Below are 24882 nucleotides of genomic sequence, written 5' to 3'. Positions count from 1 at the left end.
CTCCTTGCTGCTGTGCAGATTTCCCATCTAAGGTTTCATGAGCCATTGCAATAAAGGGTACACTGGGTCTCCCAGGATTGCTATTGGCATTTCACCATCCCCCACTGGAATCTTCTGCTCTGGAAAGAAAGTCCCTGCTTGCAGATTTCTGTACAGGCCAGTGTTCCTAAAGATGCATGCATCATGCACCTTCCTTGACCATCCCAGTTTGATGTTGATGAAATGCCCATGGATATCCACATGTATAGTATGTATATATACACAGGTTTGGGCTTCAACCCTCTCATCTCTATTGAGCATCACCAGGGTGGAGGGATCCGGGTGGTTTGTCAGTCATCTGGGTGGTACCCAGAGCCCAAGGTGCTAGGGAGCGATCTCAGTGGGCAACATTTACCATCAATCTATGAAGCAAAATCCCTGGGGCATAACGGCCTGTTTGAAACAGAAAATTCTGTTATTATGAGAGAACATTCAAACTGTTGGATCAGTAATACCTTTCTCAATCAAGAAAAGGAATCAACAATTTACGTAGCAGGTCAATTACCAGTCAAACCCCACACTGAAATTACCACCACCAGAAACAAAACAAAATACAGGAAACAAAGAACTGAAGAATCCGTGGTGCACATTTTACAATCTACATACAAGCAAAGAAAATGGCAGAGTGGTATCTTCACAGGGTCACAGTTCAGGCAGTCTGATTACCTGAATTTTGAATATTCAGTGTACCAGAGTTTTGAGTTTCATGTAAATTTAATCTAACTCTGAATGTCCTGAAACTCTTACTCCCCCACCCAAAAAGCAAACAAACAAAAATCCTCTCCCATAATTTTGAGAATAAATATTCACCCAAATCACAGAACCATAAAACCAGTGCTTAATGTGTGCCAGGGCTTGGCAGGGCTGAGCCCCGGCACCTCTAGGCTTGACGGTTCATAGTCCTCTGGCCTCGCTGCATCAGTTATGAAAGTAAAAAAATTGCTTGAGCCCCAGCAGCTCTTTCATTACAGATTAAGCACTGCATAGAAACAGCTTATTCCTGCACACCTATCTTCCTCTCAATGATTTCTAGAATGTAGTAATTCTGATGCTGTGGTTTGTTTGCTATCTTTTCACTGTATGAAATGTCATGCAAATTGTGTGGTGCTCTTTCTGTTGACATTCCATGGAACTTGGGCTCATCGCTCACTTTGCTTTTGTCTACTCACAAAAGTTGCACTGACTATCTATTTAGTTACTGATAATACCTCTTGTCTGAACACTCTTATTTCAGTTTCAGAGTGGCCTATATATTTAGTTTAAGTCAGTTCTTGATGGATTTATGCTAATGAATATAGGTCACTATTAAGCTGACTTACACAAGTTTCACAAAACCAGAGCACAAGCCACATATGGAGAATGCTGTAGGCATGTCTGAAATGCCCACCCTGCCTCGGCGACCTAAACATTGAAAACACAAGAACAGCAAGTGAAGACTGATTAATTTGCTTCACTTAATGTTTGGATTAATTGTGATAATGATTCATCCAAATATTGTGGGGAACTAGTGAGTTGCAAAAATATTCTAATTAATTTGGCAATTCCTGAATGTCGCTGAACACTGCAGGCCAAAATATTTGCAGACATAACTCCACTGAAGTCAATGTGGTCTTATGAGCAGAGAATTTGCCCCTGAGCTCTATGAACCTCTGAATGCCAATGAATCAAACTAGTCCTGTTCATTCACAGATAAATCAATGCTAAAGCTGTGTTGCCTAGAGTCATTTTTAAAATCAGTATCTGGACTTTTATGTAGTGTAGATGAGGCCATGCTTCCACTCTTATTGCACACATACAATAGAAAAAAATTAGTTTTGTCCCTGCTTCCAAACTAATGCAAGTCCTGGGAGTTTTATTTCTCAGGTTCCTTTTTCCAAGATAAAATTCCACCAACAAGGGGTGAAGGCGGCCCAGAGGTAGACCCCCTATTCCATGGGTTCATCAAGGCTGTTCCGATGTTGGACTCTCAGGCTGTCAAGCCTTTCCGGTTGTGCAGGAACGGACCAAATGGTGAACGATCGCTATGGCCTACTGTCTGGGTAAGCACTGAAGAAGGTTCCTTTTCCCTGGGGTGAATCCCTGGATGATGGCTTAGAGTGTGATCCTGGTGGTTTTGTTTGTTTCTATTGGCCTTGCTTCTTTGTCTACTTAAAATAAAAGGTAAAAGTCAGTGGCAAATGTAATGTATTTAGCATGAAATTGTCTTCTAATAAATGAAAAAGGTGAAGAATGAAATTCTACCCTGGGCCAAGCCCCCGTCCCCAGCAGCACAGGGAAAGAAAAGTTACAAATGTTCCCCTTTGCTTCAGGGGGCAGTGATCTGCATAAGCCCTTTACCAGGCAGAGAGAACGTCTCCCCAGTGCTGCCTCAAGCTGACTGGAGCACTTGGGAAAGGGTGTGTGTGAGATCAAACCACTGTCCACTCCTCACTCTTTCAGTCCACTTCCCCCCGACCTGTGCAGTTATTCTCCCCTCAGTCCTGATGGACTTTAGGAATTTCATTTATTGCTAAAAAGAAATTGGGATGACACTAAGCTTGATAAATTTCACCCCAACAATTAGTATGAAAAAAATATACACAGTAGAAAATAGGGGTCTGAATAAACATGGGCTCTCAGCCTTAACCTCAGTTCTGACAATAGTGAGAAACAACAGGTAAGAGATGGAGGAAGGAAAACCTTTTTCTCTTGGTGTTGTGAAAGTGAAATCAATCAAAGACTCATGAATTATATAATCAGTGTTCACCTTTCACAAAACGAAACCTTATGTTTCTAATAATAATTTATATTTATTTTTGTTTCTTTTTTAGGGAAACATGATACAGAAATTGGTAAGTGTTATGCTTTTTCCTCCAACAAATAAAAGTTGGGTACAAATTTGTCTCCTGATAAGGGTGTTTGATTATTTATTTATGTACTTTTTGAGTGAAGTTTTTTAACCAGAAGAAGATTAAAGCCCTGATACTGCACTAACATCAGTTAGCTATTGACTTCAGTGAGTCTAGGATCAATCACTGAATGCACAAGTCATATCACTAAAACAATACGGTAACTCTTCACTTAATGTTGTTCTGTTAACATTGTTTCGTTGCTGATCTATTAGGGAACAAGCTCGTTTAAAGTTGCAAAATGCTCCCTTATAAGTCGTTTGGCAGCTGCCTGCTTTGTCCACTGCTTGCAGGATTCTCCAGAAGAGCAGCCCCTCCTTGTGGGGATTAGAACCAAGGGGGGCTCACAGCCCCCCCCCCATCAGCTCCCCTAAATTCTCTGTAAGGTATGTGGCTCAGCAGCTGCCCAGCAGCATTTCAGGTGGCCCTCCCCACACTGCCCTGCTGCTCCTGCCCTGCCTTCTGCCTTGGAGCTGCTCTCAGGAGTTTCCTGCTTGATGGGGAAGTGGGGGAGAGGGGTGCTGATATCAGGATGTCCCCCTGCTCCTGCCCCCCCTCGCTCCATACCCCCTCTCCACAAAGCAGAGGAGGGAGACTGGGCTCAGGGACAGAAAGGAGGGAGCTTCCTGGAAGCTGTTGCTTCCTGTCTGAACTGGGGGACCTGCTTAAAAGGGCAACATACCTGAACTGGGCTCAGCATACTTAAAGGGGCAATGCACGTCTCTCTCACTCATGCATGCACCCCCCAGCACTTTGGAAAGTCAGCACCTGTGCAGCTGTGCATGTGCTGTCAGGAGGAGGGAGTGGTGCACTCCAGCTGGATAGCGTGGGCTCATCATCATGTTCAGTTTTTGCAGGGAAGTGTTTGCAGCTACTGCCCTGCATCTATTGTGTTTCCTCCCTTCTGCCTCAGTCCATGCTGCCTTGTAGAGTGTAAGGCTACATTAACAACAGCCTATTAACCCTTGAGGGCTCAGCTGAGTGCTAGTTCATCATTTAGCAGCAAGGCATTCCCTGGGAAATATTCCACCCTCCTATTCCACCACCTCAACCAAGCTTCACAATCATTTATTGCTGTGTACAATATTAAACTGTTCATTTAAAATTGTTTAAAATTTATACTGTATATGTATATAATGTCTTTTGTCTGGTGAAAAAAATTTCCCTGAAACCTAACTCCCCCTATTTACATTAATTCTTATGGGGAAATTGGATTTGCTTAATATCATTTTGCATAAATTCACATTTTTCAGGAACATAATTACAGTGTTAGGTGACGAGTTACTGTAATGCTGATAATTTGAGGTCCAGCAATTCCACTTTTTGCACCACCAGAACTCCCAACAAAGCCAATGAGAATATGTGAGATACGAGGAAGCAGAACTGGGCTCTAATGGCTAGATTTTTAAAGATGCCCCTCTTTCCTTTGATAGCGTATATGGAGTATGGGTGGGTGTGTGCAGACTCAGATTTCATATCACAATCAGAGCTCTGAGACACTTCTCAAACTAACCCCCCCACTCTCCTCATATCAGACTCAGAGATCTCCCAAGGTGCTCCACCTAATTCATCCACCACTCAACACAGGTGTACCTAACACAGTGAAGGCCGTTGGAGTGTATGCAGAAAATTCATCGTAAGTATTGCCAGCTCCAGTGGAGCAGAGTCAACTCTGCATTAACTCTGTATGTCCTGGTTTTCAGAAGTCTGAGTTTTGATGAACTTAGAGACACCTGGTGGGTAAGGTAATATCTTTTATTGGACCAACTTCTGTTGGTGAAAGAGACACATTTTCAAGCTACACAGAGCTCTTCTTCAGGTCTTTATGGCTCAAAAACTTGTCTTTATTACCAATAGAACTTGGTCCAATAGAGAGATTACCTCATCCACTTTGTCTGTCTAATATCCTGTGACCAACATGGCTACAACAACATTGCAAACGACTTTTGATGCACTTGATGTTCTGGAAGGGTATGAGCTTCTTTGGGAAACCTTAACTCTATGATAACAAAGGTGGGTTTTTTCCCCCCATTCCATTTATTGTAGTTCACAAAAAAGCAGGAAGAGTCTCTTTGAAATCATTAATGGATTCAGGTAACTTGGGCCACCTGGATGCTTGACTCTGCCTGTGCATTTGCTTCCAGCTCAGCAGGACTGTGGAGTTGTTTCTTTAATCTATCTAATCGCCCCTTGTGACAGGATGTGAAATTACTGCAACTTTCCAGTTACCGTTTTACTTTCTCTTTCAAACTCTGCAAATGCTGCGAGAAGAGGAAAGCACATTTATTGGTCTGGAACACAAACATATTTATTTAAACAAGTGTAAGGAAAAGCAATGAGAAAACTCTGTAGCTATTTTATTACCAGAATTAGCTGTAAAATTTGATAAACTGGACTACTGACTCAAAACGCAATTATCTCAACAAAACCAGTGACGTCTGACCACGTCCTGAAGATTGCTCCTTCTGAGAAGTTTTACAATCAGGTAGGTTAATTTTGCTTCAGAATGACTCTTTGTAACCAACTCCTAATATACACTGCTTGTTGCTTGGACAATTTGAAGATTAAATAATCCTCTGATAATTTGTTTCACTCTTTATTAACACTACAATACATGTACATTCAAATTGATTAACATTCAAATGCATTGCTCATTTTCGTAGCAGTGTACCATGAGATTTGTACAGCAGGTTGAATTAATAATTTGTTTATTTTGCTATTTTGTTTTATTGAAGAACCCTGGGCCTCATTCTGTTCTCAGTGATGTCAGGGAAAAGATTTGTAAAAAAATAACTTCCAGTATTTAGAATACAGGAAGAAAGTTACTGCGCCAAATCCAGTGGTTATCAGTCTATTTTTCTGCCTGTTGTCATTTCAGTTTTCTAGAGCTGACTGTGGGGCTGAATCCTTTTGCTTCTGATACTTTCAAGGGAAAAAAGGAAAATTATTTCCAGAATCAATCAAAATAGAAAATTGCATCCTTTTCTCCTGATTAAATCATGGGAATTAAGCATGTGTCTAAGTTTGATCCTGTGTTTGAGAGTGTTGCTGAATAGGGGATTTCATAACATAATAAAAAAGAGGCAAATTTATATATTGTGTGACAGATAAGCTCCTTTTGTGTGAAAATCCATTGGAGGTGAGATTTCATAAAGAAATCCATAGAAGTAAAGCTAGTTGGGAAAAATGGAATTATTATTGTGAAAATGTATTTTAAAATTATTTCTATTTTATTTGAAATATTTTATGGATTTTTCAATTTTTAATCAAATATTATTAAAACAAAATTTTGTTTTTAGTTTTTCTTTTTCTTCAACTATCATTTCCCCCTCTGTGTATCTTTTTAGAAAGGATAGGAGAACTGGTTAATAAAATCTTTTATTCCATTTAAATACAATGTCTCATTTTGAATCAATGTGAAATATTTTTTTCATTTAGCATAATTTCATTGAAATGATCAGAAAAATCATTTTGAATATTTTCCTAAAAATCATGTGAAAAATCATTTTTGTTGAACTTTTTTTGTCCAGCTACAGTATTGTCAGCTCACATAATATTCTTGTGAGTTTGGGGATTTTATTTTGTCTCACAATATTTGGTGATTTTTCTGAAGCCTGGCATCTCTAGTTTTGAGATTGTGCAAATTTCAGATTTCATTTAAAGTAGAATTACATTTCTAGCCCTCGTGGTTCCAGAGAAAAGTTTAAGACTATGGCCTGAGTGCTCCCTGAGGGATCAAAATGTATCAAATGAAAATTAAATTGAAAATTATGACAACATATGTTATGGCCTAAACTCAATCTCTAATCTACTAAAAGCATTTAAATTAGATATACATAAAATAATATTCAAGCAGTACACATGTCCCGGAGAAGTTTTAAAGAAAGGCAAACCACTGAACTGGTGGAAGTCACAGGCTAGGAACCTGGAACCAGAGTTTGTTGAAATGCTAAACCGGCTTTAGAGAGCAGTGTTCTCTTATGCAGGTGAAGAGAGAATATTTTCTTCTTTAGAGTTTATTCAACTAGTTTAGTTCAATGACTAGTTCATTGAAAGTTGAGAAACTGATTGAGAATTGAAAAAGCAGGAAAGCTGGTAACATTACAGCCCTGGAGGCTTTTGTGAAAACAATACCATTAGGATTCTGATCCTGCAGTCAGCCCCCTGTGCTGGTGTGGAGAGTCACGGGGGCTTCATATGGGCATTAGCATCTGCCTGTGATGATGAGCTTGCAGGAGCTGGGGCTATATGTCTAAGGAGTGAAGTGAAATTCACATGCTAAAAACAGGTTTCGGAGTAGCAGCCGTGTTTGTATCCGTAAAAAGAAAAGGAGGACTTGTGGCACCTTAGAGACTAACAAATTTATTAGAGCATAAGCTTTCGTGAGCTACATCCGATGAAATGAGCTATAGCTCACGAAAGCTTATGCTCTAATAAATTTGTTAGTCTCTAAGGTCCCACAAGTTCTCCTTTTCTTTTTACATGCTAAAAACTTACTTAAACTGGAATCAGTGTTTTAAAAGTCTGATGCTCATTGACACTAAGGCTGCTTTGGAAATGACCGTTGTTCCCAGAATGTCATAAGTCCTGAGCTGTCTCCCTGTTTCCATTCCTCATTTATTTTAAGAAATTCAATAATATTTTTAGAATATTTCTTTCAGGAGCAGCCAAGAAACCTAGCTTGGCTCTGAACAAATTACAGCTCCCCCGTCCCCCTATCTCTGTGGGGATTTCATTTCCCCTACTTGACTAATTGTCCTTAATGCTATGTTTATGTCATGGAGGTCACAGAAGTCAAGGAATCCTCTGTGACCTTTTCTGCTTCAGGCCCTGGGGCCAAGGCAACCAGCAGGGCCCTGGCAAGGTTCCAGCGATGCACATGCATGACAGCCTTGCACACGGGGAGGGGCAGGGGGAACCCCCGCAGCTCCCAGCCACCATGGTGGCAGGAGAAACCATGAAGCTGCGGCAGCAAAAGTCACAGACAGGTCACGGCTTCCATGAATTTTAGTTTGTTATACCAATAAAATAAAAACCAGCAGGATCTTATTAAAGGGAAAAAGGCAAAATACCACATTTATTGTGAATACAGAAAGAATCATAGTAAGCAGTTAGTTATAGCTATAACATTCCATTCAGTCTCATATTTATTCACACATTCATTCATACAAACACACACACACAGGTTCTGCAAGGTTGTTATCATAGTTACCAGCCTTAGAGTTGCTCATGCCAAGCCACTGGCCAGGTGGCCTGGACATGAGGAGGGAGCAGGGCCTTGTCAGATGCTCATCTGATGCTCCTGGAAGTTGGTTTGCAGAATCAGACCCCAAAGTTCTCACTTTTTAGAGTCTATTTTTATAGGAATTTCTTCCTATGCCAGTCTATGGGAATTGCTTCATCATGCTGTTGCTGAATCAATCAGCAGATAGCACATTCCTGACGGCTCCAAGATGTTATCTTGTTCTTTGGTTCTCCCATTCTTGAGGCTGTTGGGTGGATTCCAGTCTGCCCTCCGGGGGGTCCTCTGGTTATTTCCACTTGACGCCTTCTTCAGCCGATGGACACTGGATTCTTAGGCTGGCACCTCCCTGATCATTCAGTTATTATCCACAACAAGCATCCATCTACATACATCCTCTATCTCTATTTTAATGACAATTGTTAATACAACAAAAGGGCGGGGAGTCTCTGGGTGCTGTTTCTGTTGTTAGAGTATTGTTTTGAGTCTCTCTCTCTGTGAATTGCTTTGAGAACAGACTCTGTCTTAGAATGTACTAACACAGTTAGCAGCTTGCAAGTTTCACACATAGAGGGAGAGAAACAGTACCAAAAACCAAGAGACCTCTTAATTAGTAATACCCTGGAATTTGAACTATGGGGAATCAAACTCATTTGTGATTTTAATACAGAACTTCTTTAATATGATCCAACAAGTTTATTACACATCTTAGCCTTAATTATTCTACCTCCTTTTTGTTAAGTCATCTTTGGGGCTGTTACATATAACTGTACTAACCCCACCGTGAATTTACATTGAACGAGAATTAGTACTCTCTCTCCCCTTTTCATGCATTGTAGGCATAGGCACCGACTCCACCGGTGCTCCGGGGCTGGAGCACCCACAGGGAAAAATTAGTGAGCACTCTGCACCCACTGGCAGCCAAGCTCCCCTCACCCCCCATCCCACCTCAACTCCTTCCCCCCCACAAACAAGCCATGTCTCCACTCCTCTGCCTACCTCCCAGTGCTGTTTGGCAGCACTTAGGACTTTCCAGGAGGGAGCAGGGAGGAGCGGGGACACGGTGGGCTCAGGGGAGGAGGCAGAGAAGAGGGGGGGCAGGGGCTGGGTCTTCTGGGAAGGGGGTGGAATGGAACGGGGATTTTGGGAAAGGGATGGGATGGGGGTGGGGTGAGGGCTGTGCAGAGGCAGGGCCAGGGGCGGGGGTGGGGTCAACCACCCACCGGGAACAGTGAAAGTCTGCGCCTATGATTGTAGGTTCAAATTATTATAGATTTATTGGCTCATGAGCTCCTACAAGAGTTGCTGCAGAACAAGCCTGGTCAAATGTAGTTAGAAAGTTCTGCTTCCATTCTTCCTTCCATGTAGAAGCGGTTCTATGGTGTAATCCTGTATTTAAAATCAATGGCAAAACTTTGATGTGGAGGGATTGGATGGAGAGAGGAATTATGACTGTGTCTTGGCTAATTGACAGTAATCAGTTTAAACCATTTGTAGACCTACAGTAACAATTTGCCTTGCCCTGTTCTGGAACATTTAAATAACAGTTAAAACATTGGTTTACTAATGTATTTGGATTGGATGTATTGGGAGCTCCAGAACCTCCAGAACGTTTATTATTTTGTAGGAAACTTCCTGGATTTATTCAGCCAGCGGTTTTATCCTTTTACGGTTTTCTGGCCTAAAAAGCTCAGTCAAAGACTGATAACTCAAGAGCTGCTTGGAATAGAGATTTGGATACACAGATATCTCCGACGCAATGGAATACAATTGTATCTACTGTTAAAGAAAGCAACTGCAGACCACCTTTCAAATAAACTGGTCCCCACATAGGCTAATGGTAGAGGGCTTCCTAAATGTTGATCACTATTAGAAATTTAACTGTCTTGGTGCTACAATAGCTCATATGCTTTGGGAAATTCTGGGATGAGGTGGGTAAAAGGACCAAATTGATATTGGATGCTAAGTTGGAGCCCTCCCTCTTATGTTTTATTCTTGGACATAACCTCCATGTATCAGGAATATTTGGTAAGAAGGGGGTGTGGTTCCAGTGTGCAGCTTTGGTTACTGGAAAATTAGTCCTGCAAAAATGGACAACTCAGTCCACACCAAACATTTATGCCCAGCTCAGTGATATGGCTGAGCTCACACCTAATGAATGACCAGCATTCTGTACAGGGGGAAGGCCTGAAAAATTCAAAGACATTTGGGCTCACTTTTTAGAGGTCTATATTAATGTAGACCCTTAACGTAGGTAAGTTGCTTCTCCTCCCCTCCCTTTAGTCTAACCCTCTTTACTTACTTTGTGTGTTATGATAAATCTGGTATTTTGATATATTTGCACTATTTGGAAAGAAAGAAAGAAAGAAAGAAAGAAAGAAAGAAAGAAAGAAAGAAAGAAAGAAAGAAAGAAAGAAAGACATAAACTGATCAATGCCAATGCAATTTTGCAAGCACCAAGTGTTCAAAAATCATGAGATTAACTAAAGGAAACATGAGATTTATTTTCTAAAAAAATACATTTTGGACTTTTTGGTTTTCTGAGCACTGAGATTTTCTTCTAGTCGTGTTCTCAAGTTTTTCTACTTCACCACAAGAGCAAGAAACTGACTGTTGTTAGAATGAGAGCTGAGATTCTCCTCTCACCATAGGATTGCAAGAGCTGGGGCATTAAGAGAAATGCCAGCTATTGAAAGAGTCAGGGTGAAATCAGGAAAGTTGGAGACAACCCAATGTGATTTGTTAGTGCTTTGATGTGGGAAGGAAATGCCTCCACTTCTAGCTACTGCAGGTGCTTCTCCGGCTCTCATCCCTGCACTATCTGAGCACCTCCCAAGCTTTGATACGTTCAGTCTCACAACACCTCTGGAAGGTGGGGAAGGGTTTTTATTCCTACTTTAGAAGAGGAAAAGTCAGGCACAGGCAGAAGAAATGACTTGTCTGAGTTCACACAGAGCAGGAATTAAGCCTGGGTCTCTCAGGTTAACCAACACCTGAACTACTGGACTATCATTTTCTCTGCAGCAGGAGCCGCGTAAAAGAGGATGCATGCACAGATGCACACGCACACACACACACTAAGTCAGTAAAGTCTTTCTAAGATCATCTCACTGACCCTAGCCCTGCTCATTAGGCCAGTCCTGTGCAGAGTCAGGAGATAATGGTGGACAGGAATTGAGTATATGTCATAGGGGTGAAAATGTGTCATTTTTCAGGCCTGCTCGAAAAGGTTCAGGCTGCCTCTGAATGCACGCTTTCTGTGCTCAGCTTTTTAACCCAGCTGCCCACAGCCCCTCCTTTCTCCAGGTCTGTTTGCATTTCTTAGATAAGCTTCTCCACCTGCATTTCTTAGATAAGCTTCTTCCCCTGCAGGAATTCACTTGCTGGCTGTTGGCTGCTGGCACTTCCCTTCCATCTCACTGATCAGCTTGTTAAGATGGGAAATTTCTTTGGAAAATTTGGTGGCATTTTCACCTCATTTCTTCACAGTCTCCCTTTCCAGTTTCCCCAGTCCGGCTAGCAGAAATTAGAATCATAGAATCATAGAAATCCTAGAACTGGAAGGGACCTTGAGAGGTCATCTAGTCCAGTCCCCTGCACTCAAGGCAGGACTAAGTATTATCTAGACCATCCCTGACAGATGTTTGTCCAACCTGTTCTTAAAAATCCCCAATGATGGAGATTCCACCACCTCCCTAGGCAATTTATTCCAGTGCTTAACCACTGTCATAAATATAAAGGGAAGGGTAACCACCTGTCTGTATACAGTGCTATAAAATCCCTCCTGGCCAGAGGCAAAACCCTTTCACCTGTAAAGGGTTGAGAAGCTAAGGTACCCTCGCTGGCACCTGACCCAAAATGACCAATGAGAGGACAAGATACTTTCAAATCTGGAGGGGGGGACAAAGGGATTGGTCTGTCTGTGTGATGCTTTTGCTGGGAACAGACCAGGAATGCAAGCCTTACAATTCCTGTAAAGTTAGTAAGTAATCTAGCTAGAAAATGCGTTAGATTTTCTTTTGTTTAATGGCCTGTAAAATAAGCTGTGATGGCGGGAATGTGTATTCCTCTTTTTGTATCTTTTTGTAACTTAAGGTTTTGCCTAGAGGGATTCTCTATGTTTTGAATCTGATTGCCCTGTAAGGTATTTACCATCCTGATTTTACACAGGTGATTATTTTACCTTTTCTTTAATCAGAATTCTTCTTTTAAGAACCTGATTGATTTTTCATTGTTCTTAAGATCCAAGGGTTTGGGTCTGTGTTCACCTGTACCAGTTGGTGAGGATTCTTATCAAGCCTTTCCCAGGAAACAGGGTGTTGAGCTTGGGGGGGGGGGGGGATATTCTGGGGGAAGATGACTCCAAGAGGTCTCTTTCCCTGTTCTTTGTTTAAAACGCTTGGTGGTGGCAGCATACTGTTCAAGGACAAGGCAAACCTTGTACCTTGGGGAAGTTTTTAACCTAAGCTGGTAAGAATAAGCTTAGGGGGTCTTTCATGCAGGTCTCCACATCTGTACCCTAGAGTTCAGAGTGGGGGAGGAACCTTGACAACCACTCTGACAGTTAGGAAGTTTTTCCTAATGTCCAACCTAAACCGCCCTTGCTGCAATTTAAGCCCATTGCTTCTTGTCTTATCCTCAGAGGTTAAGGAGAACAATTTTTCTCCCTCCTCCTCGTAACAACCTTATATCTTGAAGGCTGTTATCATGCCCCCCCTCAGTCTTCTCTTCTCCAGACTAAACAAACCCAATTTTTTTCAATCCTCCCTCATAGGTCACATTTTCTAGCCCTTTAATCATTTTTGTTGCTCTTCTCCGGACTTTCTCCAATTTGTCCACATCTTTCCGGAAATGTGGCGCTCAAAACTGGACACAATACTCCAGCTGAGGCCTAATCAGCACAGAGTAGAGCGGAAGAATTACTTCTCATGTCTGCACATCTACCAATGTGATAGCAATTCCCCTCTGCCATGTACATTGGCCAAACTGGACAGTCTCTATGTAAAAGAATAAATGGACACAAATCAGACGTCAAGAATTACAACATTCAAAAACCAGTCAGAGAACACTTCAATCTCTTTGGTCACTCGATTACAAACCTAAAAGTGGCAATTCTTCAACAAAAAAACTTCAAAAACAGACTCCAAGAAGAGACTGCTGAATTGGAATTAATTTGCAAACTGGATACAATTAACTTAGGCTTGAATAAAGACTGGGAGTGGATGGGTCATTACACAAAGTAAAACTATTTCCCCATGTTCCCCCCTACCCCCTGTTCCTCAGATGTTCTTGTAAACTGCTGAAAATGGCTCACCTTGATTATCACTACAAAAGTCCCCCCCGCACTCTCCTGTTGGTAATAGCTCACCTTACCTGATCACTCTTGTTACAGAGCGTATGGTAACACCCATTGTTTCATGTTCTCTGTATATATCTCCCCACTATATTTTCCACTGAATGCATCCAATGAAGTAAGCTATAGCTCACGAAAGCTTATGCTCAAATAAATTTTTTAGTTTCTAAGGTGCCACAAGTCCTCCTTTTTTTTTTTGCATGTCTTGCTTACAACATTCCTGCTAATACATCCCAGAATGATGTTTGGTTTTTTTGCAACAGCGTTACAGTGTTGACTCATATTTAGCTTGCAATCCACTATGACCCCCAATCCCTTTCCGCAATACTCCTTCCTAGGCAGTCATTTCCCATTTTGTATGCGTGCAATGATTGTTCCTTCCTAAGTGTAGTATTTTGCATTTGTCCTTATTGAATTTCATCTGATTTACTTCAGACCTTTCTCCAGTTTGTCCAAATCATTTTGAATTTTAATCCTATTCTCCAAAGCACTTGCAATCCTTCTTCTTCCTCTGAAACTGATCCAGTCACTCATGTTGAAAAACAATCTCATGCCTGTCAGCTTCTGTCTTTTCATCATTGGACCTCAAGTATTTTACAATGGACATAAATTTCACTATCCCCATTTTACAGATAGAGAAACTGAGGCACAGAGAGGTGAAAACCCAGATCACTAAGGGACTTAGGTGCCTAAAGCCCAGATTTAGGTGCCTAACTCCCAGAATTAGGTGCCAGTGAAATCCAGACAACCCCTGCTTAGCTGCCACCTACCCCTCTAGGCACATGAAACTCACTGAATGCCAACATGGCATCTAAGTTTCTGCTTCTGGGCATGAGCACTGCTGCCTCACTCTAGGCATCCAGTCACCTAACTCATGTCTAAGCACCAGTGGGATCCTTAAACCAGAAGACAGGCAGTGGGACACCTGTGGGGCCTGATCCGTTATATGTGTTCTGAGCATACTGGAATGGGACTCATGCAAAATCCAGAGGCAGATCCTTTATAACTTTTAGACTAGTGGGAGTGGGAGATTTAGGTTCAATTACACTCTGCTTGGTGGGGAGAAAGGGTCTCCTACTGAGTGCAAGTGACTCCTTAGGTCAGGGGTGGGCAAACTTTTTGGCCCAAGGGCCACATCAGGGTTGTGAAACTGTACGGAGGGCCTCCCCAAACAGCCTGGGCCCTGCCCCCTATCCGCCCCCTCCCACTTCCCGCCCCCTGACTGCCCCCCTCAGAATTCCACTCAGAATCCCCGACCCATCCAACCCCCCCTGTTCCTTGTCCCCTGACCGCCCCCTGGGACCCCTGCCCCTATCCAACCCCCCCCCCCGGCCCCCCCCTGCTCCCTGCCCCCTTACCATGCTGCTCAGAGCGGCAGGACTGGCAGCTGTGCCGCCACCGTGGCCGGAGTGCCTGCGGGGGAGGGGGGGCAGCAGGGGAAGGGTCGGGGGCTAGCCTCCCTGGCTGGGAGCTCAAGGGCCGGGCAGGACGGTCCCTTGAGGACGGGCAGGCCGGATGTGGCCCGCGGGTCATAGTTTGTTCACATCTGCCTTAGATGAAAGCCCCAAGCACTGAGCTATAGAATGTTCTGATGAGAGGTTCCCTTAGTCTCTCCTGGTGAAGCTGTTCCACTGTGAATAAATAATGAAAAGTCACTGAGCCAGAGCAAGAAAGTGAAGAAAGCAACAATGACTCTGTACCCTGGTGGTCAGGGCACTGGCAGATAGAAGATGCAGGGTGCAGAACTCTGTTCCAGTGACTATAGGTCTCAGAGTGGCAGCTGTGTTAGTCTGTATCAGCAAAAAGAACGAGGAGTCCTTGTGGCACCTTAGCGACTAACAAATTTATTTGGGCATAAACTTCCGTGGGCTAAAACCCACTTCATGGGATGCATGCAGTGGAAAATACAGTAGGAAGATATATCTATACACAGAGAACATGAAACAATGGGTGTTGCGATGAAGTGGGTTTTAGCCCATGGAAGCTTATGCTCAAATACATTTGTTAGTCTCTAAGGTGCCACAAGGACTCCTCATTCTTTTTATTTGATTATAGTTCTTTTCCTGCAGAAGTGAGCATTCATTGCTCCCCATATGAATTCATCACTTGACCTTCCCTGGGAACACGCCCTGGGCTCAGGGGATGGACAACCCAGGAACTCAGTCAGCATTGAAGCCATAGGATCATAAAGAATAAACTTGCACTATAGGATGGTGTGGGTGTAAAATCTGTCACTGAATGAGACCTCCCTTAGAAGCTGACTGCATCATTCCAGACAGAGAAGGGCAGCCTTGTCTAGACATGGGGCTCAACCCTGCCTTTGGGAACTCTGGGGGAAGGGTGGGAGTGCTGAGATGGAGTGCCCCAAGAGTCGGTCCTGGGGCTGGTTTTGTTCAATATCTTCATTAATGATCTGGAGGATGGTGTGGATTGCACCCTCAGCAAGTTTGCAGACAACACTAAACTGGGAGGAGTGGTAGATATGCTGGAGGGTAGGGATAGGATACAGAGGGACCTAGGCAAATTAGAGGATTGGACCGCTTGCAGAGGCAATAAAGTCGTTGTTTCAAGATTATGCATTCTTTATTAATTCATCACACAAATAGGGGGATAACTTCCAAGGTAGCCCAGGAGGGGTGGGGCAGAAGGGAAGGACAAGGCCACACTGCACTTCAAAACTTATTGAATGCCAGCCTTCTGTTGCTTGGGCAGTCCTCTGGGGCGGAGTGGTTGGGTGCCCGGAGCCATCCCCCGCGTTCTTGGGCGTCTGGGTGAGGAGGCGATGGAACTTGGGGAGAAGGGCGAGCAGTTACACAGGGGCTTCAGCGGCCATCTGTGCTCCTGCTGCCTTTCCTGCAGCTCCATCAGACACCGGAGCATATCAGTTTGATCCCCCAGTAGCCTCTGCATTGCATCCTGCCTTCTCTCATCACGCTGCTGCCACCTCTCATTTTGCTCATCCCTCCTGTCCTTGCGTTCATTTTCTGCTTTCCTGGACTCTGCCATTGTTTGCCTCCATGCATTCTGCTGAGCTCTTTCAGTGCGGGAGGACTGCATGAGCTCAGAGAACATTTCATCGCGAGTGCGTTTTTTCACCTTCTTATCTGCGCTAGCCTCTGAGATGGAGATGATAGGGGGAGCATTGAAACATTTGCAGCTGTGGGAGGAAAAAAAGGGAGATTAGTATTTAAAAAGACACATTTTAGAGAACAATGGATAGACTCTTTCACGGTGAACCAAGCTGTTAACATTACATAGCACATGTGCTTTCGGTACAAGGTTGCATTTTGCCTCTTATATTGAGGGTCTGCCGGGTTGGTGTGAGAGATCACACACGCTGGGCCGGGCAACAGAATTCGGCTTGCAGGCGGCCATGGTAAGCCACAGTCTTTCAGCTTCTTCAACCTTCATAACATGTGGGAATGGTTTCACACAGCAGCTCCCTCCTTTCCCATACCAAGCACCCGTTGGGCTGGCCATTTAAAAGGAGGGGCTGCAGTTTTCGGGTTGACATGCAGAACAAACCCAACTAAACCCCCGCCCTCCAATTCTCTGGGATGATTGCTTCACCCCTCCTCCCACCATGTGACTAGTATCAGGGAAGATCCCTGCCAGCCAAACGCGAACAGCTCAGCGTGAACGGGTCCCCCCACCACGTAACTAAAAGCGGGGATGATTTCTTTTCAGCACAGGCAAACAGCCCAGCAGGAACAGCCACCTCTGAATGTCCCCTTAATAATGTCCCTGGAGGATTTCTGCTCCATCCCCAGACACGTTAACAGACTTTTCCCGTAGCTGTACTGGCCGCAAATGCATCCTAAGTCTTCATGGCAAATTAATCATTAGACATGCTTGCTTTTAAACCATGTATTATATTTACAAAGGTACACTCACCAGAGGTGCCTTCTCCAGCTTCATGGTCTGGGAGCCCACCTTGGGAGGGTTGGCTCCAGGGTGATAAACAATTCCTGGCTGTCGGGAGAAGGGATTCTCCGCTTGCCTGCTGTGCGCTATCCTCCTCCTCATCATCATCTTCCTCATCCCCAAAATCCTCATCCCTTTTGCTTGAGACTCCCCTCTTGCTGGAGTCCCCAGACAGGGGTGGGGTAGTGGTAGGGGTACCCCCTAGAATTGCATGCAGCTCATCATAGAAGCGGCATGTCTGGGGCTCTGACCCGGAGTGGCCGTTTAGCTCTTTGGTAGGCTTGCCTGAGCACCTTAATTTTCACACAGTACTGCTGTGTGTCCCTGTTGTAGCCTCTGTCCATCATGCCCTTGGAGATTTTTTCAAATATTTTGACATTTTGTCTTTTGGAACGGAGTTCTGATAGCACGGATTTGTCTCCCCATATAGGGATCGGATCCAGTACCTCCCATTTGGTCCATGCTGGAGCTCCTTTGTGATTCTGGGACTGCATGGTCACCTCTGCTGATGAGCTCGCCACGCTGGCCAAACAGGAAATGAAATTCAAAAGTTCGCGGGGCTTTTCCTGTGTACCTGGCCAGAGCATCCGAGTTGAGAGTGCTGTCCAGAGTGGTCACAATGGAGCACTGTGGGATAGCTCCCGGAGGCCAATACTGTCAAATTGCATCCACACTACCCCAAATTCGACTTGGCAATGTCTATATCAGCGCTAATCCCCTCATCAGGGAGGAGTACAGAAATCAATTTTAAAAGCCCTTTAAGTCGACAAAAATGGCTTTGTCATGTGGAAGGGTGCAGGATTAAATTGATCTAACGCTACTAAATTCGACCTAAACTCGTAGTGTAGACCAGGGCTCAGCAGCAGTTCTGCAGAAAAAGACCTAGGTGGACGAGAAGCTGGATATGAGTCAACAGTGTGACCTTGTTGCCCAGAAGGCTAACAGCATTTTGGGCTGTATAAGTGGGAACATTGCCAGCAGATTGAGGAACATGATCATTCCCCCTCTATTTGGCATTGGTGAGGCTTCATCTGGAGTACTGTGTCCAGTTTTGGGCCCCACACTACAAGAAGGATGTGGAAAAATTGGAGAGAGTCCAGCGGAGGGTAACAAAAATGATTAGGGGGCTGGAGCACATGATTTATGAGGAGAGGCTGAGAGAACTGGAATTATTTAGTCTGCAGAAAAGAAGAGTGAGGGGGAGGATTTGATAGCAGCCTGCTGCCTTCAACTACCTGAAGGGGGGTTCCAAAGAGGATGGAGCTAGACTGTTCTCAGTGGTGGCAGATGACAGAACAAGGAGTAATGGTCTCAAGTTGCAGTGGGGGAGGTCTAGGTTGGATATTAGGAAAAACTATTTCACTAGGAGGGTTGTGAAGCACTGGAATGGGTTACCTAGGGAGGTAGTGGAATCTCCATCCTTAGAGGTTTTTAAGGCCTGGCTTAACAAAGCCCTGACTAGAATGATTTATTTGGGGATTGGTCCTGCTTCGAGCAGGGGGTTGGACTAGATGACCTCCTGAGTGTTAGGGGGCTTATTCCTTCACCCACTTACTTCCCTGGTCCTTCTCGCATGAACAGAGAGCAACAATACCCGAAGTCCAAAGGTGCAAACAATTCGATGTTTATTGGGATGAACTTCCAGCAAGCATGATTCCAGTTTCCTTCCTTAGTGTCCCCCTTCCCAGCTCTGACACCACAGAGCCTGACACCTGTGTCCTTGTTCCCATTCCTGCCCTTAGCCAAACATGATTCCAATTTCCCCACCCCCATTCCCTGTTCCCATTTCTCCCATTAGCAAAACATGATTCCAGTTTCCCCACCCCCATTCCCTGTTTCCATTTCTACCCCACACACCCACTTCCTGATTGACTGCAGACTATATAGTAAAACTTGAGTTCCGCTTAGCTATACCTTAACCAATCATTTTCCTGAAATTTAACTAACCAATCCTAACATATTGTAACATGATTATGTAATGAATTATATCCCACCACCTTAATTAGTTTACACCCAGCAAAATTAATTATGTCGCAGACAGAAACAATCACAGAACCAGACAAAGATTATACAAACAATGGGGAAATGGGGACTACAGTGATAGAACAAATACAGAAATGAGGATTTCACATCCCAGCTATTGATAAGTGAGTTCTTGCCAGACAGGATGCTATCAAACTAAGTTTCCTTTTACATCTTCTAGGCACTGCCCTTTCTCTGGAGGCGATAGGCATTATCAGGACAGGATTTTATTCCTAACAGCGCAATAGCACCTTCTTTCAATGTGACTAGTTTGGAATGTGAGGATGTGACCGTTCGCTTCCCAGTTTATGGCTGCCTCTTCTGCTTAGCCAAAGGCCTTAGCCTAAGAACAGGGCCTCAGACTGTCACAGTAAGAGAAGGACCTTACACCAGCAGACAGTGATTTTGATTCTTTCTTTTATTCCTCTATAACTAGCCAAGTGATAAGAATACACTTAAATTCTTAGAGTATAGGCCTTTACAGACAAGCCTGAATATCTATATCCTCACACTGAGGTCCCTTCCAACCCTTATATTCTATGATGGTCAGTTCTGGAAACATGTTCCATTTGTGACAACTTTTATCCCCCCTGCCCCTGTCTGGCATTGCATCCCTGCAATTCTTAACCCAGGCTCCTACCCCTGACTTTGCCCCTTTGACTCTCTCCTTCCCTTGCTTCCACCTGTCTGACCCATTTCTGGAAACAGTTTGGCCCCTGAACACATTCTGTCATCTCTCCCCTCCCATTTGGGCTCCCTCTGTCTACCCTTCCCCCCACCCCCTTTGTAGCAGAGTCTGAGGGTGACTGAAGGCAGTGGCTGCAGCAGATATCACAGAGCAGGTCCAGATGCTGAAGCAGGCTCAGGAACTGCCAAGCAGCCAGCAGAAGGGAGTGGTTGGTAACCCTGCTCCTTGATAGTTGCCCTGCAGTAAGTCACTCTCCCCAGTGGACAAACCTCAGAAATCCTGAGTTAGGTCTGCCAAAACTCCCCAGCGTGGAAGTGAGGGTTCACGCTACAGCACAAGGAGACTCTGGAATGCAAAACGCTGCAGAAGTAAAGTCACCCCAAAACTTAGCCTCAAAACCTGTTGTTCCACCCAGCCTTTCCCTACCCTTGATTGGTCCTCTGAGCTAGCCTGGGGCAATTAGTCAGAAAATCAGTGAAACTCCTCTTTTGGCTAAGCTCAAACCAGATTTGAATGGAGGCTGACGATTTCAAATAGTACTCCTGAGGGAATTCTGCACCAAAATTTAAAAATTCTGTACCAAAAAAATAAAAATTGTGCAAACCAAATCACCAAATACATTGAAATAAATTACCAAAATAATTGAAAATGGTGTGATTATATTGTTATTGTGTTACTGTGTCATTTTGAAAAATAAAATATGCTTAACTTCTCAGAATTTTAAAATATTTACTTTTTCAGTACAGAATTCCTCAAGAGGACCAGGGTTCTGTGTGGTGCAATCTGGGTGCGGGCAGCTGAGTGGGGGTGGGGGGCAGGTATGTGTGAGAATCTGGATATACAGGGGCTTGGTGCGGGGTTCTGGGTGCAGGGGGACTGGGACTCTACAGGGGAGTCCAGGTGAAGGTGGTTAGGGCTCAGTGTGTGTGTGCGGGGGGGAGGGGTTGGGGGAGTGGGACTTGGTGGGTCAGGCTGCCGCTGTTTGGGGTTCAGTGGGTTAGAGATCGGGGGGGGCTCCCTATGCATGGTATGAGGCTCAATGGGCAGGGTTCGGGGGGCTTGGTGGGGGATTCTGGGTGTGAGGGGCTCCTGATGCACGGGGTGAGGCTTGGGGGTGGGGGTTTGGGTTCAGGTTGCTTGATGAGGGGTTCTGGGTGTATAGGGCTCCCAACGCAGAGGGGCTCAGTGTGGGGTGCAGGTGGGAGAAGGGGTCAATGTATGGGGAGCTGCTCCCCCTGTCTGCCCAACCCCCATCTATCTAGAACCTCCACACGCAGCCCCCCCACTGACCTTCATCCCCTCTCACCTGGAACCCCCCCACCGAGACCCCTTCACAGTGCAGAGCTTCCTGCAGGCAGGGGAAGTTCCTGGGGGTTGATCTGACCCAGCCCTGGCGGCACCTTAAAGACTAACAGATTTATCTGGGCATAAGCTTTCGTGGGTAAAAAAACCACGTCTGCATCTGAACTGCTTGTTGTTTTTGTGGATACAGACTAACACGGCTACCCCCTGATACTTGAATTCATAGTTTAGAATCTTCTTCGTTAATTGTATCTTTAAGGCAGGGGGAGATGGGAACCTACAAGGATGAAGTGACCTGTAGCTCACGAAAGCTTATGCTCAAATAAATTTGTTAGTCTCTAAGGCGCCACAAGTCCTCCTTTTCTTTTTACAAAGATCCTGGAACTGCTGAGATGTTTCTTACAGACACTTGAGACAGGGTAGGTGTTTGTTTTCTCCTTTGATTTGTGTTTCAGTTGTGAGTCTTCCCTGGGTATGCTGTTATGGTGGGCAGCCTGTTTCAGTGGCCTGAGGCACATGGCCACAGACCTGGGATCTCCGGAGTACTTGTTCCTACTGTGGGTGATGTCCAGCATCACATGGGAACCAGCACTAAGTCTTCCACAAAACTCAGGCTCCGATGTGGGGAAGCAGTTCTGCAGCAGGGAATTTGCTTCCCAGTCCCAAGCATTGTGGAACAGGTTTCTAGTAGTGCCAAGCCGTGCAGAAGAACTGCAGCCACTGCAGTAGCCCAAAGTCTGGTGAGGTTCAACAAGGACAACAAGGACAAGTGCAGAGTCCTGCACTTAGGACGGAAGAATCCCAGGCACCGCTACAGACTAGGGGACCGAATGGCTAGGCAGCAGTTCTGCAGAAAAGGACCTAGGGGTTACAGTGGACGAGAAGCTGGATATGAGTCAACAGTGTGCCGTTGTTGCCAAGAAGGCCAATGGCATTTTGGGATGTATAAGTAGGGGCATTTGCCAGCAGATCGAGGGACGGGATCGTTCCCCTCTATTTGACATTGGTGAGGCCTCATCTGGAGTACTGTGTCCAGTTTTGGGCCCCACGCTACAAGAAGGATGTGGAAAAATTGGAGAGAGTCCAGCGGAGGGCAACAAAAATGATTAGGGGACTGGAACACATGACTTATGAGGAGAGGCTGAGGGGGGAGGGATAACTCAGTGGTTTGAGCATTGGCCTGCTAAACCCAGGGTTGTGAGTTCAATCCTTGAGGGGGCCATTTAGGGATCTGGGGCAAAACTGGGGACTGGTCCTGCTTTGAGCAGGGGGTTGGACTAGATGACCTCCTGAGGTCCCTTCCAACTCTGTGATTCTGTGAACTGGGATTGTTTAGCCTACGGAAGAGAAGAATGAGGAGGGATTTGATAGCTACTTTCAACTACCTGAAAGGGGGTTCCAAAGAGGATGGATCTAGACTGTTCTCAGTGGTAGCAGATGACAGAACAAGGAGTAATGGTCTCAAGTTGCAGTGGGGGAGGTTTAGGTTGGATATTAGGAAAAACTTTTTCACTAGGAGGGTGGTGAAACACTGGAATGCATTACCAGTGGTGGAATCTCCTTCCTTAGAAGTTTTTAAGGTCAGGCTTGACAAAGCCCTGCTGGGATGATTTAGTTGGGGATTGGTCCTGCTCTGGGCAGGGGGTTGGACTAGATGACCTCCTGAGGTCCCTTCCAACCCTGATATTCTATGATTCTATGATGTGCTGGCTGGTGCCTCCGGAGCAGGAGTGTCCTGTCCCTCCTTCCCCCGCTGCTCTTCGGCCATCTGCGGCCGGCCATCTGTCCCCACCCACCTCCCTGCTTGCAACCGCCCCGGCCAAGCTGCTCCTGGGAGCCTCCTGTCTGCTGTGTGGGGGGGCGGGTGTTAGGATATAGATATTCAGGCCTCTCTGCAAAGGCCTGTACTCTAAGAATTTAGGTGTATTCTTATCACTTGGCTAGTGATAGAGGTATAAAAGAAAGAATCAAAATCACTGTCTGCTGGTGTAAGGGCCTTCTCTTACTGTGACAGTCTGAGGCCCTGTTCTTAGGCTAAGGCCTTTGGCTAAGCAGCAGAGGCAGCCATAAGCTGGGAAGCGAACGGTCACATCCTCACATTCCAAACTAGTCACATTGAAATAAGGTGCTATTGGGCTGTCAGGCACTATCAGGACAGGATTGCATTCCTATCACCTCCAGAGAAAGGGAAGTGCCTAGAAAATGTAAAAGGAAACTTAGTTTGATAGCATCCTGTCTGGCAAGAACTCACTTATCAATAGCTGGGATGTGAAATCCTCACTTCTGTATTGTTTTGTCATTATAGTTCCCACTTTGCTGTTGTTTGTCTGTATAATCTCTGTCTGGTTCTGTGATTGTTCCTGTCTGCTGTATAATTAATTTTGCTGGGTGTAAACTAATTGAGGTGGTGGGATATAATTGGTTACATAATCATGTTACAATATGTTAGGATTGGTTAGTTAAATTTCAGGAAAATGATTGGTTAAAGTATAGCTAAGCAGAACTCAAGTTTTACTATATAATCTGTAGTCAATGAGGAAGTGACGGGGTGTGGGTGGGGGTGGGCATGTGGGGGTGTGAGATGGGAACAGGGAATGGGGGTAAGAAAATTGGAATCATGTTTTGCTAAAGGGGGAGATGGGAACAGGGAATGGGGGTAAGAAAATTGGAATCATGTTTTGCTAAAGGGGGAGATGGGAACAGGGAATGGGGGTAAGAAAATTGGAATCATGTTTTGCTAAAGGGGGAAATGGGAACAGGGAATGGGAGTAAGGAAGTTGGAATCATGTTTGGCTAAGGGCAGGAATGGGAACAGGGACACAGGTGTAAGGCTTTGTGGTGTCAGAGCTGGGAAGGAGGATACTAAGGAAGGAAACTGGAATCATGCTTGCTGGAAGTTCACCCCAATAAACATCGAATTGTTTGCACCTTTGGACTTCGGGTATTGTTGCTCTCTGTTCATGCGAGAAGGACCAGGGAAGTAAGTGGGTGAAGGAATAAGCCCCCTAACAGCGGGCATTTCATAATTTTATTTCCCTCTTATGCTTATATTTAATTCATTGAGTAGTGAGTTCTAAAATGTCTAATCTGTCCTGGCTGCAGTAATTTTCCTTATTTTTATTACTATTTTGTGCTTTGTCATTAATTATTTAAAATGGTATAATCAAATAATAACATCCTCTTAGAATATAACTTTAGCTTGTACTCACCTGAGCACTGCCAGGTTAAAAAACATTAGCTAAACACATAACTTTAGACCCTGGGCAGATGAAAGTCACTTATTTTCAAGTAGTATTTTTAGTTATATCTGTAAAAAAACCTTAAAATTCATATGAAAATAAATGCAGTTCCAATTATGATACCTAACAGCAATGATGGAGTCAAATGTTCTTGAGTCACATACATGGTTGTGATTGGTAAACAT

General features: G+C 44.6%; 1 protein-coding gene across 1 annotated transcript in view; it reads left to right on the top strand.

Annotated features, from left to right (window-relative positions):
• Positions 1-5141: 5141 nt before the first annotated feature.
• Positions 5142-24882, top strand: part of LOC140898275 (butyrophilin-like protein 2) — a 1102357-nt gene continuing 1082616 nt past the window's right edge. Inside the window, exon 1 of the mRNA XM_073311880.1 lies at positions 5142-5412. The gene's annotated coding sequence lies outside the window, so the exon portion shown is untranslated. The remainder of the gene's footprint in view (positions 5413-24882) is intronic.

This window comes from Lepidochelys kempii, chromosome 14 (assembly GCF_965140265.1).
Source record: "Lepidochelys kempii isolate rLepKem1 chromosome 14, rLepKem1.hap2, whole genome shotgun sequence".
Taxonomy (NCBI): domain Eukaryota; kingdom Metazoa; phylum Chordata; order Testudines; family Cheloniidae; genus Lepidochelys; species Lepidochelys kempii.
The sequence above is the reverse complement of the archived record's forward strand: the minus strand, read 5'-3'. Positions and strand labels throughout refer to the sequence as shown.